We start from the raw sequence: 15,500 nt of genomic DNA, 5'->3' as shown, positions 1-15,500 counted from the left end.
ACTATATGACTCAGTGCTGAATGTTCATGTCATGTCATCATGTCATATAAGATAAAAGGTTCTGACTAAGCACAAAGGCTTTAGTTAGAACGGAAGAGGTGCGGGATTTGCAAGATAACATGATGCACTATTTAGTGTAGGAAGTTGAAAGATTTTTTTTCATTGTTTCTAGGTTAGGGAGTGCAAACAAGAAAGCTGTTATTAAAATAGGCTTGGGTTCCACTTCCACAACCTCAGTAGTTAGTGCTTGTCATCTGTTGAGCTAAATTTATGAATGAAGAAAACATACAAGAGTAGTTTCAGACACAGAAAGTATACAATAGCCAATGACAGGAACAAAGGAAATAAAGCACCCCTCCCTGTGCAGCTGGATCCTTGACTTCCTCACCAACAGACCGTAATCTGTCAGGAAAGGCAACTGCACCTGCTCCACAATAGTCCTCAACACCGGGCCCCGCAAGGATGTGTGCTCAGTCCTCGACTGTACTCCCTATACACACATGACTGTGTAGCTAGATTTAACTCCAACTCAATCTATCAGTTTGCGAATGAAATGACCGTGGTGGGCCATATCTCAAACAACGACGAATCAGACTACAGGAGGGAGATAAATCACTTGGTTGCATGGTGTACCGAAAACAACCTCTCTCTAAATGTCGGAAAGATCAAGGAACCGATCACCGACTTCAGGAAGTGTAACACGACACACACTCCCGTCTGCATCAAAGGCTCTGAAGTGGAGATGGTCGATAGCTGCAAGTTCCTGGGGATCACCATCACGAACAGTCTGTCCTGGTCCACTTATGTTGATGAAACAGTCAAGAAAGCCTAACAGCGTCTCTACTTCCTACGGAAGGTAAAGGAATTTGGCATTTCTGCATCGACTCTCACAAACCTCTACAGATGTGCGATAGAGAGCATCCTCTCCGGCTGCATCACAGCCTAGTATGGCAACTTCTCGGTCCAAGATCACAAGAAACTGAAGAGTGTGGTGAACTCAGCCCAATGCATCACAAGCTTGCCACCCCCACATTGATTCTGCATACACCTCCCGCTTCCTCAGGAAGGCAGACAGTTTATCAGAGGCCCCTCCCACAAGGGAGGGGTCTCTGATAATGCTGTCTCCAGCCTCTTCCATCAGGCAGAAGGTACAGAAGTCTGAAGACCTGCACATCCAGACATAGGAACAGCTTCTTCCCACAGCTAGAAGACTCCTCAACGACTCCCCCTCGGACTGATCTGTTCCTTGTAAGAACACTATTCAGGATGCCCTATGCTTCTCCTGCTCATGTATTTGCTTTGTTTGGCCCCTTTTTCCGCAATGTAACCAATCACTGTTTGTCAATGTACCATTTGCCAATGTTCTCTGTTGATTATTCTTTTTGTCTACTATGTACTAATGTGCCATCAATTGTACGCGAGACGTGTGTTTTACAAAAGTCAGGCTTTAATAGACTAGAACACAGCTCTGCGATCGTCAGGCGTCTGACCATTTATACCTCGTTAATGGAGGCGTGGTTAACTCAGCCTCTCGGCCAATCAATCGAGAGGCACATGACCGGCCAGGGCCAATGGTAAGCCGACGTTCTGGCCCAATGGCAGACAGGTATGCAGATCATATCACCACATGTACGTACTATGTACATTCCCTCGGCCACAGAGAAATACTTTTCACTGTACTTCGGTACATGTGACAATAGACCAAACCAAATAAAATAAAATAAATTTTATATGGTAATATAATTCAAGGGGTAGGTGCTGTGACGTTCATTGGAATTCACCATACTTTATTTTACAAAAGGAAAGCAGAGTTGTGAGTCTGTAGGGGCTCCAGTGATGTTGTGACATGGATGTGCAAATTTCAATAGCTCTTCATATAGCTCAACATTCCCAAATTGTGGGTCAGAGTTATGGGACAAGATTCTGGAGTCACGTGTTCAAAAGAGCAATGGTGGCCGTCAAGCTCAAAATGAGTTTGACAACTGCAAAGTCCCTTTAAATGTTTGTTTTTTTCTGTCAGTAGGCATGGCTTAATCATCTGTTCACTGAGGCCCAATTGCTCGTACAACCACAGACTGTAAAAAGGTGGCCATTTTTTTTTCAGGCAAACCCAGTTGCTTTACCCACACCTGTCAACCACTCGTGCCCCCTCCAAATAACTCTCCAAAACCTCACTCCTACCAAAACGTATCACTTCACACATGTCTGCATTAAATTTCATCTGCCCATTCCACCACCCTATGTATGCTTGAAATCTATCACTATCCACCTCACAGTTCACCAACGCTTCCGAATATTGTGTGATTGAAAAATTTTGAAATTGGGCCCTGTGTACGTAGGTTGTTGAAGTAGAGAGGGACAGAGACAGAAAAAGAAAGGAAAGGGAGGCACAGACAGACAGAGGAAAAGAGAAAGAAACATGCACAGACACAGTGAGCAAAGAGAGAGAGAAAGGCACTACAGAAGCAGCATTGGAAAGGCAAGAGAGAGAGAAACAGGCAGACAGAAAGGAGAGAGAGAGGCACAGAGACAGAGATGCGCACACACACACACACACACACACACACACACACACAGGGAAAGGGCAGAAAGAGGAACAGAGACAGCGGGAGAGAGAGGGGGGTAGAGACAAATAAAGAGAGAGAGAGACAGACAAAGTGGGAAAGGAGGGTGAGTTCCAGATCATAAAATAGGATACCACAGCCATTCATTTCAGCTAAAGAAAGTCTAAAGCTTGGATTAGTAATCTCGAACATGCCAACAGCAATTCACAGCGTGTCAAAACCATTGATGGCAGAACAAACCCTAGAGTACAAAGATATGTTTACAGGGTTGGGATGTCAACCAGGAGAATACGATCTCGAAGTAGTTGAGTGTTTAGACAAATCCAGTATCTGCGGAGAAGCAAGTTGTAGCAGCAATGCAGCGACCAACAGACACGAAAGGTTTACGGCAATTTATTGGACTTATTAACTAATTTGCTAAATTATATGCCTAATTTGACAGCTGACTGTAGCCCTGAGAAAGGCAAGAAATGTGTTTTATTAGCTAAACATAAACAATTAAATTAAAGGCCACATTGGTCAGTGTGGTGTGTGCAACGAGTACCAAGCTAAACAAGCTAGGGGTCATTAATGATGCACAGCATCCCACGCAGACCATGGATTAAGCTGGGAGTAGACTTTTCACTTTGGCAGGAACTGGTTATCTAGTCACTCTAGATATTATTCTGGCTAATAGGTGTTAGATCAGTGGGAGAAACAGTAAAATGCCTGAAAGCCCACTTCAGTCAGCACAACGTTCCAGCTATTGGGGGCAATTTTGCTCCCGAGTGGCTGTCAGCGAGAACAGCAACATGGGTGCAAAATCTCACGAGAGTGGGGAAATGAGACTCTCTACCCCCCTTCCCCCACAAAGGAACCTCATTTAACAACACTTTATTGGATTTACATATTATTAAAAGAGCCTACACACATGACCCCCCCCCCCCTTACTGAATATTTAGGAAGACTGGAAATAGTTGAGGGGTTACCACCGAGGGTGGCAAGATCACAATAGCTGTGCCAACCTGTGTCAAGGACCAGAGCCAGGGCGTGCCCTCTGGGGAGCTAAATTGAAGGGGGGCGGGGAATTCTGTTCATTGTGATGGGGAATGACAATGGCCCTCAGTTCACAAGTGAAGAATTCAGACGATTCACAAAGGGTTGAGGAATTCAGCATTACATATTTTCACTATCCCCAGTCGAAGAGAAAAACTGAGGTGGTAGTGAAATTCACCAAAGGACTCATCATGAAATTGTGCAAATCTAACACTGACATATAAAAGGCAATCCTGAAGTAGAGAAACACACCAACTGAAGGCATGGAAGTAGACTGATGTCACGGCACATACAAATTACTGTTCCAATAGCAAAACAACTATTCAAACCAGAAGTAGTAATAGACATGAGGGAAAAGATCAAGGTGAAACAAGAGAAACCCAAATTGACAAGACTGCCAATCCATTACCATAGCAGAACGAGTCAAGGTGAAAAACTCCAATGCTTTCATGAGGAGTGAGCCCACATGGAAACTTGGCACAGAGAAATTGTCACATCCAACAGGAAGTGAACGACCAAATATACCAGTGCAAATATAGGCATATCAGAACAATGAGCAAAGCTGCTCTTTCATCGCAAGAAACCGGTCGGGGAGAAGGGCTCTCACGAGCTGTACTAAGTATCAAAATGCCGTCAATCCCAGAGGTCCACGACTCCCCAACAACTGAAATATAAGACCAAGTCACCAAGGGCCACAGAAACGACACTATCCGGACAAAGAACATCACTCAGAAGAACAGCCAAGACAATGTGCAGGCATTCTATTAAGAGACTTGCATGGTTTGAAAACTATGCATGTGTAGAGACTGACTAGAAGGCAACAATTGTCAATGCATGAGAACAGTGGGTATATCGTTGATAATCTGGACAACTCATAGTCATATAGGGTCGTGAATGCAAATGTGTCTTTTCTTCTCTGGGGAAAAGGAAATGGTTCTATTGTTCTTAATACGAAAAAGGGGATTTTTGGAATTTGGAAATGTATTCCTGTTCTGCATGACTAACTTACTTGCCATAGCTATGTGACTCTGCCACGAGTCTGCCTATGGAGGCAGAATCTAAAATTAGTTCAATGAAAATCTCTCACAGAAACACACTAATGAAGACCGCTGATTTTATACTTGCAACGGAGACAAAGTGGGAAAGGACAGAGAGAGAGTGTGGAAAAGGAGTGAGAGAGCGCACGGAAGGGAGAGGGCCATACAGACAGAGGAAGGGGATAGAAAGATAGAGAAGGGAGACAGAGTGAAAGGATAGACAGACACATCCATGAGTGGGAAAGGAGAGACAACTAGATATATGGTAAGGGAGAGAGAGAAGAGGAGAAGAAGGGAGAAAGGAAGACGAGCAAAAAGTTGAGCCGAGTTTCAAGAGTTCTGGGATTAGACAGAACCTGGTCTATACAGAACTTGTTCGGTGAGATTATGTAATCTCATTTGAAATTATATACTTTTTCTGTTATATCCAGTGTTTTAGAAGTTGTTGCAGTTAGGAATGCTCAGTGCTGCACACATATTGCACAGTATTTCAACTTGTTTTCAAATTTCAAATTTTTTTTTAAAACTTTTAATTATTTTTTTTTAAGGTTAATGGGGGGGGGGGGGGAGGCTGTTGGGTTACTTACTGGTATAGGGTGGATACGTTGACTTGAGTAGGGTGATCATTGCTCGGCACAACGTCGAGGGCCGAAGGGCCTGTTCTGTGCTGTACTGTTCTATGTTCTATATGAGGCGCCCAGAATCATAACCGGGTGAAGTAATTATTTTACTTAATATACTATGCGGCCCTTTAATATTGTGAATTTCTGAATGTGGCCCTTGCACGGAAAAGTTTGCCCACCCCTGGTTTAAAAGGTCCAAAGGAACCTAACCCAGCTATAGCATTGATTCCTAAAAGAGTGGCACGGTGGCGCAGTGGTTAGCACTGCTGCCTCACTGCACCGAGGACCCAGGCTTGATCCCAGCCCCGGATCACTGTCTGGAGTTTGCACATTCTTCCTGCGTCGGCATGGGTTTCACCCCCACAACCCAAAAAGATGTGCAGAGTAGGTGGATTGGCCGTGCTAATTTGCCCCTTAATTGGAAAAAAGATTGGGTACTCTAAATTTATTTTAAAAACCATTGATTCCTATGAGAAGTTGTTTCACTTTAAGTCACAATTTTCATGATTGCAACAACTTGCGCACTTACTGTATATCATCCTTCAGTCCGGGAAACAACAGTTCACCACAACTCTATTTCCTGTCATTCAGCCAAATTCATATCTATGCTGTCAATGTTTATTCTCCTTAATTCCATGGGCTTCAACTTTGCTAACAAGTCTGTAATGTGGTTGTTATAACCCCCATGGAGGCAAGGAACAAGGACGATCCAGTTTTTCGTGACCTCCTCAGAATATCAACTTTCCCAGTAACTGGGTGGGGCTTACCCTTAACAAGGGGAGCCCTCGCTACTATAAAAACCCTGAACTGGCTGCAGGTCAGGGAGGGCGACCCTTCGGGAAGTGGAGAATGTAATTGTACCATTACTAAACCTTGTTCATCATTTTCTACCTGCAGTTTCATGCATGCTGATTTAGGAGATTCGACAGTGGTATTTATCAAACACCTTCTGGAAGTCCATATACACCACATCAATCACCTCATCAACTTTCTCTGTTACCTGATCACAGAAACTCAATTAAGTTCGTTCAAAACGATTGGCCGGAACAAATTTGTGCTGGCTTTAACTAATTAATCCAAATTTTTCTAAGTGACTGTTAGCATACCGAGGAGTCATGCATAAGTCAAATATCTGAGCCCAATTTTCTAGGCCAGAAATCAGAGGGGTCAGATTTTTCACAAGTAATGTTTGAGGGATTGACATGCATGCACACTAATCAAGCAGAGTCAACAGAGCTTCATTAAAGGGAAATCATGTCAAATATTAGAGTTTTTCGAGGAAGTCTCAACCAGAGTGAATAGAGAGGAACCAGTAGATGTGTGTGTATTTGGACTTCCAGAAAGCGTTCAGTAAGGAACCACACAAAAGGTTAAGTCAGAAGATAAGAGTCCATGGTTTTGGAGCTGAATAGTATATTAGCATGGACAGAGAATTTGCTAATGAGCAGGAAACAGTGAGTGGGCATAAAGGATTCTTTTTCAGGTTGGTGATTCATAACGGTGAGATTCCACAGGGATCAGTGCTGGGACTGCAACTGTTTACAATATGTATCAATGACTTGGAGGAAAGAAGCAAATGTATTGGAGCCAATTTTTCAGGCTCTCAGTACTCCACATATGAGGCTGGAAAGGCACGATGCGAGAGGGATACAAAAGTTTGCAAAGAGATAGTGGTAGGTTAATTAAGTGGGCAAAAAGTTGACAAATGGAGTATAATGGGGGGGAAATGTGAATGTCAATTTTGGAAGGGAGAACAAAAGAACGGAGTATAAGTTAAATACAGAAAAATTGCAGAATGCTGCCAACACAAAGGGACTTGGGGGTACTTGTGCACAGAAAGCTAGCACACAGGTGCAACAGATAATTAGGAAGGCTAATGGAATGTCTGCCCTTATTTCAAAAGGGTTGGTGTATAAGAGTAGGGAGGAATTGCTGCAACTGTACAAGTTATTGGTGAGAATAGGACGGGATACAGCGTTGCCCGCCGCCGATATCATAATCACCGATCAGGCAGAGAATCCATTCCAATGCCCAAATCGGGGCCGGCGCCATGTTCCACCCCCTTGGATGTGGCATAATGAGTTGCGCGCCACACACCGTTGCAATAGCAGGCCCTCCCGCGATGCTCCGCCCGCGATGGATAGAGTTCACGGCCGCAAGGTTGACATGTGGTCTGAATGGTCGGGAACCCGGCGTGGCGGCTATAGACTGTGTCCAGCGTCGTCACACTCGGCCGGGATCCATGCCAATGGCCGGAGAGGGGTGGGGGGGCTAGGGGGTGGCCTCTGGGGTCACTGATGGCGTGGTCGGGTCCGCACATGGCCGGCGCCATGTTGTACAGCGCGACCACTGCAGGTCATCGCCGTACGCATCCGCGGCCAGGGATGTGGCCATTCCCCGGCTGCTTTAGGCACGGGAGCGGGTGTTTCACCCGGCGCCGCTGCTAGGCCCTTACTAATCGTGGAATCTGTGAGGGTTCACCGCCGATTTTGGCATCATAAAACGCCAGTGAATCTTCCGTTTCAGCCGGCACTTAGCCATTGAAACGGAGAATCCAGCCCCATATCTGTAGTACTGAGAGCAGTTTTGGTCCCCTTATTTAAGGAAAGATATTATTTAATTGGAGGCTGTTCAGAGAAGGTTCGCTAGGATGATCCTGGTATGAAAGGATCAGCTTATGAGCGAAGGTTAAACAGGTTGAGACGCTGCTCATTAGAATTGAAGAATGAGAGGTGATCTTATATAGGATTCTTAAGGGACTTGACAGGGTAAATGCTGAGAGGACTTTTCCCAGAATGGGAGAGGCTAGGGGTAGATGGAATAGTCTCAGAATAAAGAGATGCCAGTAAGAATGAAATGGGGAGGAATTTCTTCTCTCAGAGCGTTTGGAGTCTTTGGAAATCCTTGCCACAGAGAGCTATGGGGGAAGAGTCTTTGTGTATATTTAAGGCTGAGATAGATAGATTTTTGATCAGCATGGGAATCAAAGATTAAGGGGAAAGGATAGGAAAGTGGTGTTAGGAATGTTGGATCAGCCATGAATGGCAGAGCAGGCTCGAGGGGCCGAATAGCCTCCTCCTATTCATATTTCTTATGGTCTTAATTTGAACCCAAAAAGGCTGTCTAAAGCAATGAATCAAAAACCAACAACAGTAAAGAATTCATATTGACTCTCACTTTATTTATTTTGTAACAAACAATTTAAATATATACAATAGTGTTGGCCATAATCTGTGGGTACATCTTATCTCAGCAAATATAGTCTGCATGGCGGCACAGTGGTTAGCACTGCTCTCTCACAGCACCAGGGACCCAGGTTCGATTCTGGCCTTGGGTGACTGTCCGTGTGGAGTTTGCATGTTCTCCCAGTGTCTGGGTGGGTTTCCTCCAGGTGCTCTGATTTCCTCCCACAGTCCAAAGATGTGCAGATTTGGTAGGGTTACAGGATAGGGTGGGGGAATGGGACTAGGTAGGGTGCTCTTTCAGAGGTTCAGTGCTGACTTGATGGGCCTCCTTCTGCACAGGGATTCTATGAATTTTAAAGCAGTCTGGACGTTGGATACACACGTCCGGTGTTGAGTCTCATTTGGCAAACGTCTGAAAACCCTTTTGCCGACCCCCAGTTGAGAACCATTGTGCTAACCTTCTACAATTTTATCATTGAATAACTGTGTCGCTTTTCCACAATTTATTTCAGTACTTAATATTTCCTCATCTTCAGTACTTGAATTATAATTGTGTGCTAATACAATTCAGAACACTACTTTTAAAATAATGTCCTGCCATTCACGACTTCCTCTTTCAAGAATTCACTTATCCGTTCAAAGTAGATGTACCCCAGATGGCTCATTGCAGGCCCAAATGTTCACTTAACCGTGATTTTAAACAGAAATATAGAAGCCAACTTTAGAATATACCGAAAGGAGGAATGACCAGCCTAAATGAAGATTTTTAAAAGGACAACGACAACTGCAGTAGAAAGCACACCGCATGTGCATCGTCTGCCATTGCTCTTAAGACCATAAGATATAGGAGCAGAATTAGGCCACTCGGCCCATCAAGTCTGCTCCGTCATTCACTCACAGCTGACATTTTTCTTATCCCCATTCTCCTACCTTCTCCCCAGAACCCTTGATCCCCTTATTAATCAAGAACCTATCTACCTCTGTCTTAAAGACACTCAGTGATTTGGCCTCCACAGCTTTTTGCCGCAAAGACTTCCACAGATTTACCTCCCTCTGGCTAAACAAATTCCTCCTCGCCTCTGTTTTAAAGGATCGTCCCTTTAGTCTGAGACTGTGCCCTCTGGTTCTAGTTTTTCCAACAAGTGGAAACATCCTCTCCATGTCCACTCTATCCAGGCCTCGCAGTATCCTGTAAGTTTCAATAAGATCCCCCTCATCCTTCTAAACTCCAAAGGGTACAGACCCAGAGTCCTCAACCGTTCCTCATACGACAAGCTCTTCATTCCAGGGATCATTCTTGTGAACCTCCTCTGGACCCTTTCCAAGGCCACCACATCCTTCCTTAGATACGGGGCACAAAACTGCTCACAATACTCCAAATGGTGTCTCTTTTTTCAAACTTGGAAAAAAATCATTGCCTTTTGCAGTGATCGACACAGCTGTTGTCCTTTACCGAAAACTTTACAAAATCCTCAGCCACTTCAACTCCATCTCAACTCTCAAGTACAGAATCAAGTACAGAACTGTAAGTGTAGCAAATTTTTCATTGTTTAATAAAGCAATAAAACAAGAACAATTTTGCAGTAAATTTCCCTTAAATATATTAAAAACAGGGTTTTATTGTCTTTAATCCTTTATACATCTCGATTTTAGGATATTTGAAATTTATCCAAGTTTTTATTGTCTTTAATCCTTTACACATGTCGAATTTTAGGATGGCCTGAACTCAAATCGGTTTTTTTTTTTACAAGGTATTATATTCCAAATATGTTCAACATAGTAACCGAACTTTAACATCCAACAGAGTATACAGTTTGTACATTTTCCCCCATTTACTTCCCCCCTCAACAAACAGCTCCTCAAATAAAGTTATGAACAGCCTTCACTGTACCTCAAAGCCCTCCTCCAACCTCCGTAGTGCAAATTTGACTTTTTCCTACCTGAAAAACTCATGCAAGTCTCCCAACCATGCCGCGACCCCCAGTGGCATAGCTGACCTCCATTTCAAAAGTATCCGTCGCCGGGCAATCATAGTGGCAAGGCCATAACATCAGCCCCTTCCCCTCCAGCAGCTCCTGCACCTCTGACACCCCCAAATCGCCATCATATGGTCTGGCTTCATCTCAAACCCTACCATCCTCGATAGGTTCCTAAACACCGCCTCCCAAAGGTTCTCACAACTCCTCACACACCCAAAACATATGGCCATGGTTCGCTGGACCCCCTCCCACACCTCTCACACCAGTCCATTACTTCCGGGAAAAACTCACTCATCCGGGACGGAGTCATGTGGACCCTATGCAGCACCATAAATTATAGAAGACTCATCCTTGCTCAGGAGGGAAGTTAAGTTCACTCGGCGCATTACTTGTGAATTTATCTAATTAACACCCATAGTAAATCGATCACTTTTTGTGATTTTGCCGTTTGAGAGGTACCTGCAATGGGAACCCCATGTATGAGAGGACTTCATCCTCAAATGTGGTTGACTCTTAACTACCCTCTGAAATGGTGTTCGCTGGCCATTAAGTTCGGGCAATTAGGGATGGGCAGCAAATACTGGCTTCCCAGCAATGTACATATCCCATGACAGAACTTTTTTTTAAAAAATCTTTTTATTGGCATTTCCCATATTTATAAACAGTTGTATAGATACACATCACATTTTTCTCGCCCGCACTAATTTCCTTTACTATACAGAGAGGCTTAGTTTGTCCTTCGTTTAACTGACCATACGTGCATTTTGTTGCCCATGACAGAACTTTTTAAAAGCTAGCTAACCAGGGACTTTCCTTAGCTCAACACATCCTAGGAAATTAAAACCAAATTTCTACGTTTCCCATCTTTGTCATTTATTTAGAATAAATAATTTCACAAGCTAGCTGCAATCCTTTACAGTAATTTGTAAAACTGGAAAACATCCAGTAGGATAGGGGCATGCCCATACATATGTTTTGTATTGCTCAACAATCTCTGCATGAAAAAAATTGAAAATCTCTTATTGTCACGAGTAGACTTCAATGAAGTTACTGTGAAAAGCCCCTAGTCGCCACATTCCGGTGCCTGTGCGGGGAGGCTGGTACGGGAATTGAACCATGCTGCTGGCCTGCCTTGGTCTGCTTTAAAAGCCAGAAATTTAGCCCAGTGTGCTAAACCAGCCCCCATGTTTGGCTATCTGTAAACAGATTGCACGTATGTATTCAATATTTAACACTTTTCAACTGACTAATCATGATTTTGACCCTAGCGCAGGAAGACTTTTATTTTTTGAGAAAAAGTAATTTGAAACTACGTGCACTGGCTGCTGAAAAATCAAAAAATGACACCCCAGTTATCATTGCCCTGCCAGGTAAAATTTGATATATTCAGGAAACACCTTTCTCAATATTTGTCACTGCATGCATTTAGTTGAATTATATATTCACTCCAACATTTTTAAAACCCTTTGCTGCAGCATTACGTTCATTGGGTGTAGAGTTGCTTTATTTGTCAGACCCAAGTTCAGAGCTGTGATGAAAATTAATTCAAAACTGAGTTATTAATTCCGTTATGAACAAGAGTTTTGCTACCAAGTTCATAGACTGAATGTTACAGCTGTCGGGCGTGCTGGGTCAGGGGGCCCAGAAGCAATTTGGAAACCGCTCCCGGCCGGCATCTCATTTGCGACAAGATTTCATGCTGGTTGGCCACTTAAGGCCTGTCCAACATGAAATGCGTCCCTCGAGTGGTTGGGAAATTTGTGCGGGAGCTGGTCGAGCCCTGGGTCCAATGGTAACCCACTGAGGATTTTTAAAAGTCGCAAGCTCCCTGAAGGAGGAGCCCCAGGGAGCTATCCAGAAAAGAATTACTGACCGTACCCTTATCAGCAGTCATGCCCTCAGCACCTGGTGGGCACCGCAGGCTGGAGGGCAAGACCAGTGAATACTCTGCCCCCAGTTTTTCAGATAAACGTTTTGGAGTACTGGTGGAGGTCAGTTCCACATGGGACATTTTGATGCCACAGGATGGCAGGAGGAGGCCACAGCACCTGACCAAGGACGCCCAAGCAGAGATGCATTCCAAATTTCTTGCCCTGATGTGGTCTGGACACATGGATCAAGAGCCACAAAAGTTTTAATGATTGACTGTGGTCAGCAAGAATGAGTACCAATTTGGCATGGAATGCTGTTGATGACTGGTCATTTCCCCATGTCACTCAGGGGTGTAAGAGTTGAATGCCAACTGGCACTGACACCTGTACCATCCAATGCGGAGAGTTTGGCCAGTTGGCCTGACTGCATGGAGAGGTGAGGGCCACAAATCTGACATGTCCTGCAAGCTGTTGGCAAGAGGGTGGACGAACGAATGTTGCTCTGTCCTTGCAGAAGAGAAGCCATAACTTGATCAAGTGGACAAGGATGGACGGTGCCACCCCAAACTTAACGATCCTCTCTCATTAAGAGATGGATATCCTGGAGCTGGAGTGCCACCGCGCAGCTCGGTCCACCGGTCGTGGAGAGGCAGGGGTCATCGGTGAAGGTAAAGGTGCAATGCATGGGCGCAAGAGTGTCAGAGTGCAATGATTGTAGTGTTGACTCATCCAATGATACAATGGACATGTTCTCCTCTCCCAGATTATCTAGCCTCCAGATAAGTCCTGGACCTCGAGGAGCCACCCTTGACAGCGGAGGACGAGTGCCCATCAGATGCACCTGTTTCACACCCTCTCTCCGAACCAAGCACTAGCCCAGATGCAAGCACCTTGGAGGGGATGCCCAGGAAAATCTGGTGCAGACTGTATGCCATGGAGGATTCTAGGCAGAGTTTGAGGACTGTGTTGGCCCTGAGTACCGAGCACACAGCCTCCTCCATTGTGGTGACTCTTATGGAAACACAGCTTCGGGAACAAAATCAGATTCCCAGGGTCCATGCTCAGATCTGAATGCCTCACACAAGCAATGACCTCAGGAGTCATTGCCAATGTGAGAATAGATGAGGCACCCAGTCTCTGCTAGGTGTCTGTCCATCAATGGAAAGCAAGAAGGTCCAAACTGACCGCACACTGGCAGATGAGCTTCAACAAATCTCTGTGGACTGCTGTCAGGATGACATCAGATGAGGCCACGGTGACCAAGCGTGGCGCTGGTAGCACCCTCCCAGGCAGCTGCTCAAGTTCCATCAGCTGGAAGATGACAGCCAATTGTCCTCTCTATCACCGCCCTTTGGGAGGCATGACTTCTATTATACCTCTCCTCCACTTCTGTCGTTGGGTGACAGAGAGGTGTCATAAGCCACTTTTTCAGTGGACAGTCCTAGTCACCCAGAAGCCATCCACCCAGCAAAGCTAGGGTGACAACAGCCTTGCTGCTTGAGAGGATTTAAGTATCATGGGAGATGTTCGAGTACTTTGTGTGGACCTGAAGCATCTGCCTCTTCTGGTCACAAACTAGATGCATATTCATGGCATGGAAGTCCTTCCTGTTCACAAAGGCATCCGACTCAGCCGTTGATGCCTAGATGTTCACACGAGTGTCGTCTATGACACCCTCGATGCAGTGGAACCCTGAAATCACAACAAACCTCTGGCTTGCTCAGTGCTCATGATCCGCCTGAAAAGAGCGCTAGTGATTGTGGGCAGCAGATTGGGACACACCATGTAGATCCTGGACAGACCCTCAGAAAGAGCTAGAGGCATTGAAGATGGGAGCTATTGTGACATTTAGAACCACTGACATGCAGTGGTCAACCACACAGTTGGAGGTGATCTCCAGCCCAATCATCTGACATAGAGGTTACAGTCTCCTTGGGTCCTACTTCGGCAATGCACCTCTGACATTTTGAGGCAGCTGGAACATTGTTATTTATTCTGCTTGCAGAGTGTACAGACAAAGAAAAAGTACAGCACAGGAACAAGCCCTTCGGCCCTCCAAGCCTGCGCCGCCCGCCTAAACTAAAACCTTCTATACTTCCGGGGTCCACATCCCTCTATTCCCATCCTATTCATGTATTTTAATAGTGGTGTCTTCTGCAGCCACTTCCTCCTTGCATTCCCTACTGGAACTTTGGCCCTTCTGCCTCTCTTCCCACAGGTGGATGCTGCCTGCAGGCACCTGACCTTTTCCTTCTGCCCCAATCTTCCTCCTCAGAGGAGGTCCCATCATAAGAAAGAAGCAGGAGTAGGCCATCTGGCCCCTCAAGCCTACTCCGCCATTCAATGAGATCATGGCTGATCTTTTGTGGACTCAGCTCCACTTTCCAGCCCGAACACCAGAACCCATTCCGTCAGGGCCAGGAGACTTGTCTACCTATAGCCCCATTAACTTGCCCATCACTACCTCCTTAGTGATAACAATCATCTCAAGGTCCTCACCTGTCATAGCCTCAGTTCCATCAGTCACTGGCATGTTATTTGTGTCTTCCACCGTGAAGGCCGACTCAAAAATCTTGTTCAGTTCCTCAGCCATTTCCTCATCTCCCGTTATTAAATCTCCCTTCTCATCCTCTAAAGGACCAATATTTACATGAGACACTCTTTTTTGTTTTATATATTTGTAGAAACCTTTACTATCTGTTTTTATATTCTGAGCACGTTTACTCTCATAATCTATCTTACTCTTCTTGCTAGCTTTTATAGTAGCTTTCTGTTGCTCCCTAAAGATTTCCCAGTCCTCTAGTCTCTCACTAATCTTTGCCACTTTGTATTCTTTTTCCTTCAATTTGACACTCTCCCTTATTTCCTTAGATATCCACGATTGATTTTCCCTTTTTCTACTGTCCTTCCTTTTTGTTGGTATAAACCTTTGCTGAGCACTGTGAAAAATCGCTTGGCAGGTTCTCCACTGTTCCTCAACTATTTCACCATAAGGTCTTTGCTCCCAGTCTACCTTAGCTAGCTCTTTTCTCATCCCATCATAATCTCCTTTGTTTAAGCACAAAACACTAGTGTCTGTTTTACCTTCTCACCCTCCATCTGTATTTTAAATTCCACCATATTGTGATCGCTCCTTCCAAGAGGATCCCTAACTATGAGATCATTAATCAATCCTGTCTCATTAAACAGGACCAGATCTAGGATCG

At 44.8% G+C, this 15,500-nt stretch overlaps 1 protein-coding gene across 1 annotated transcript in view; it reads right to left on the bottom strand.

Annotated features, from left to right (window-relative positions):
- The window catches only part of LOC119972613 (ATP-binding cassette sub-family C member 9-like), a 317,550-nt gene that overhangs the window by 272,548 nt on the left and 29,502 nt on the right, over positions 1–15,500 (bottom strand).

The sequence above is a fragment of the Scyliorhinus canicula genome, chromosome 10 (genome assembly GCF_902713615.1).
Source record: "Scyliorhinus canicula chromosome 10, sScyCan1.1, whole genome shotgun sequence".
Taxonomy (NCBI): Eukaryota; Metazoa; Chordata; class Chondrichthyes; order Carcharhiniformes; family Scyliorhinidae; genus Scyliorhinus; species Scyliorhinus canicula.
The sequence above is the reverse complement of the archived record's forward strand: the minus strand, read 5'-3'. Positions and strand labels throughout refer to the sequence as shown.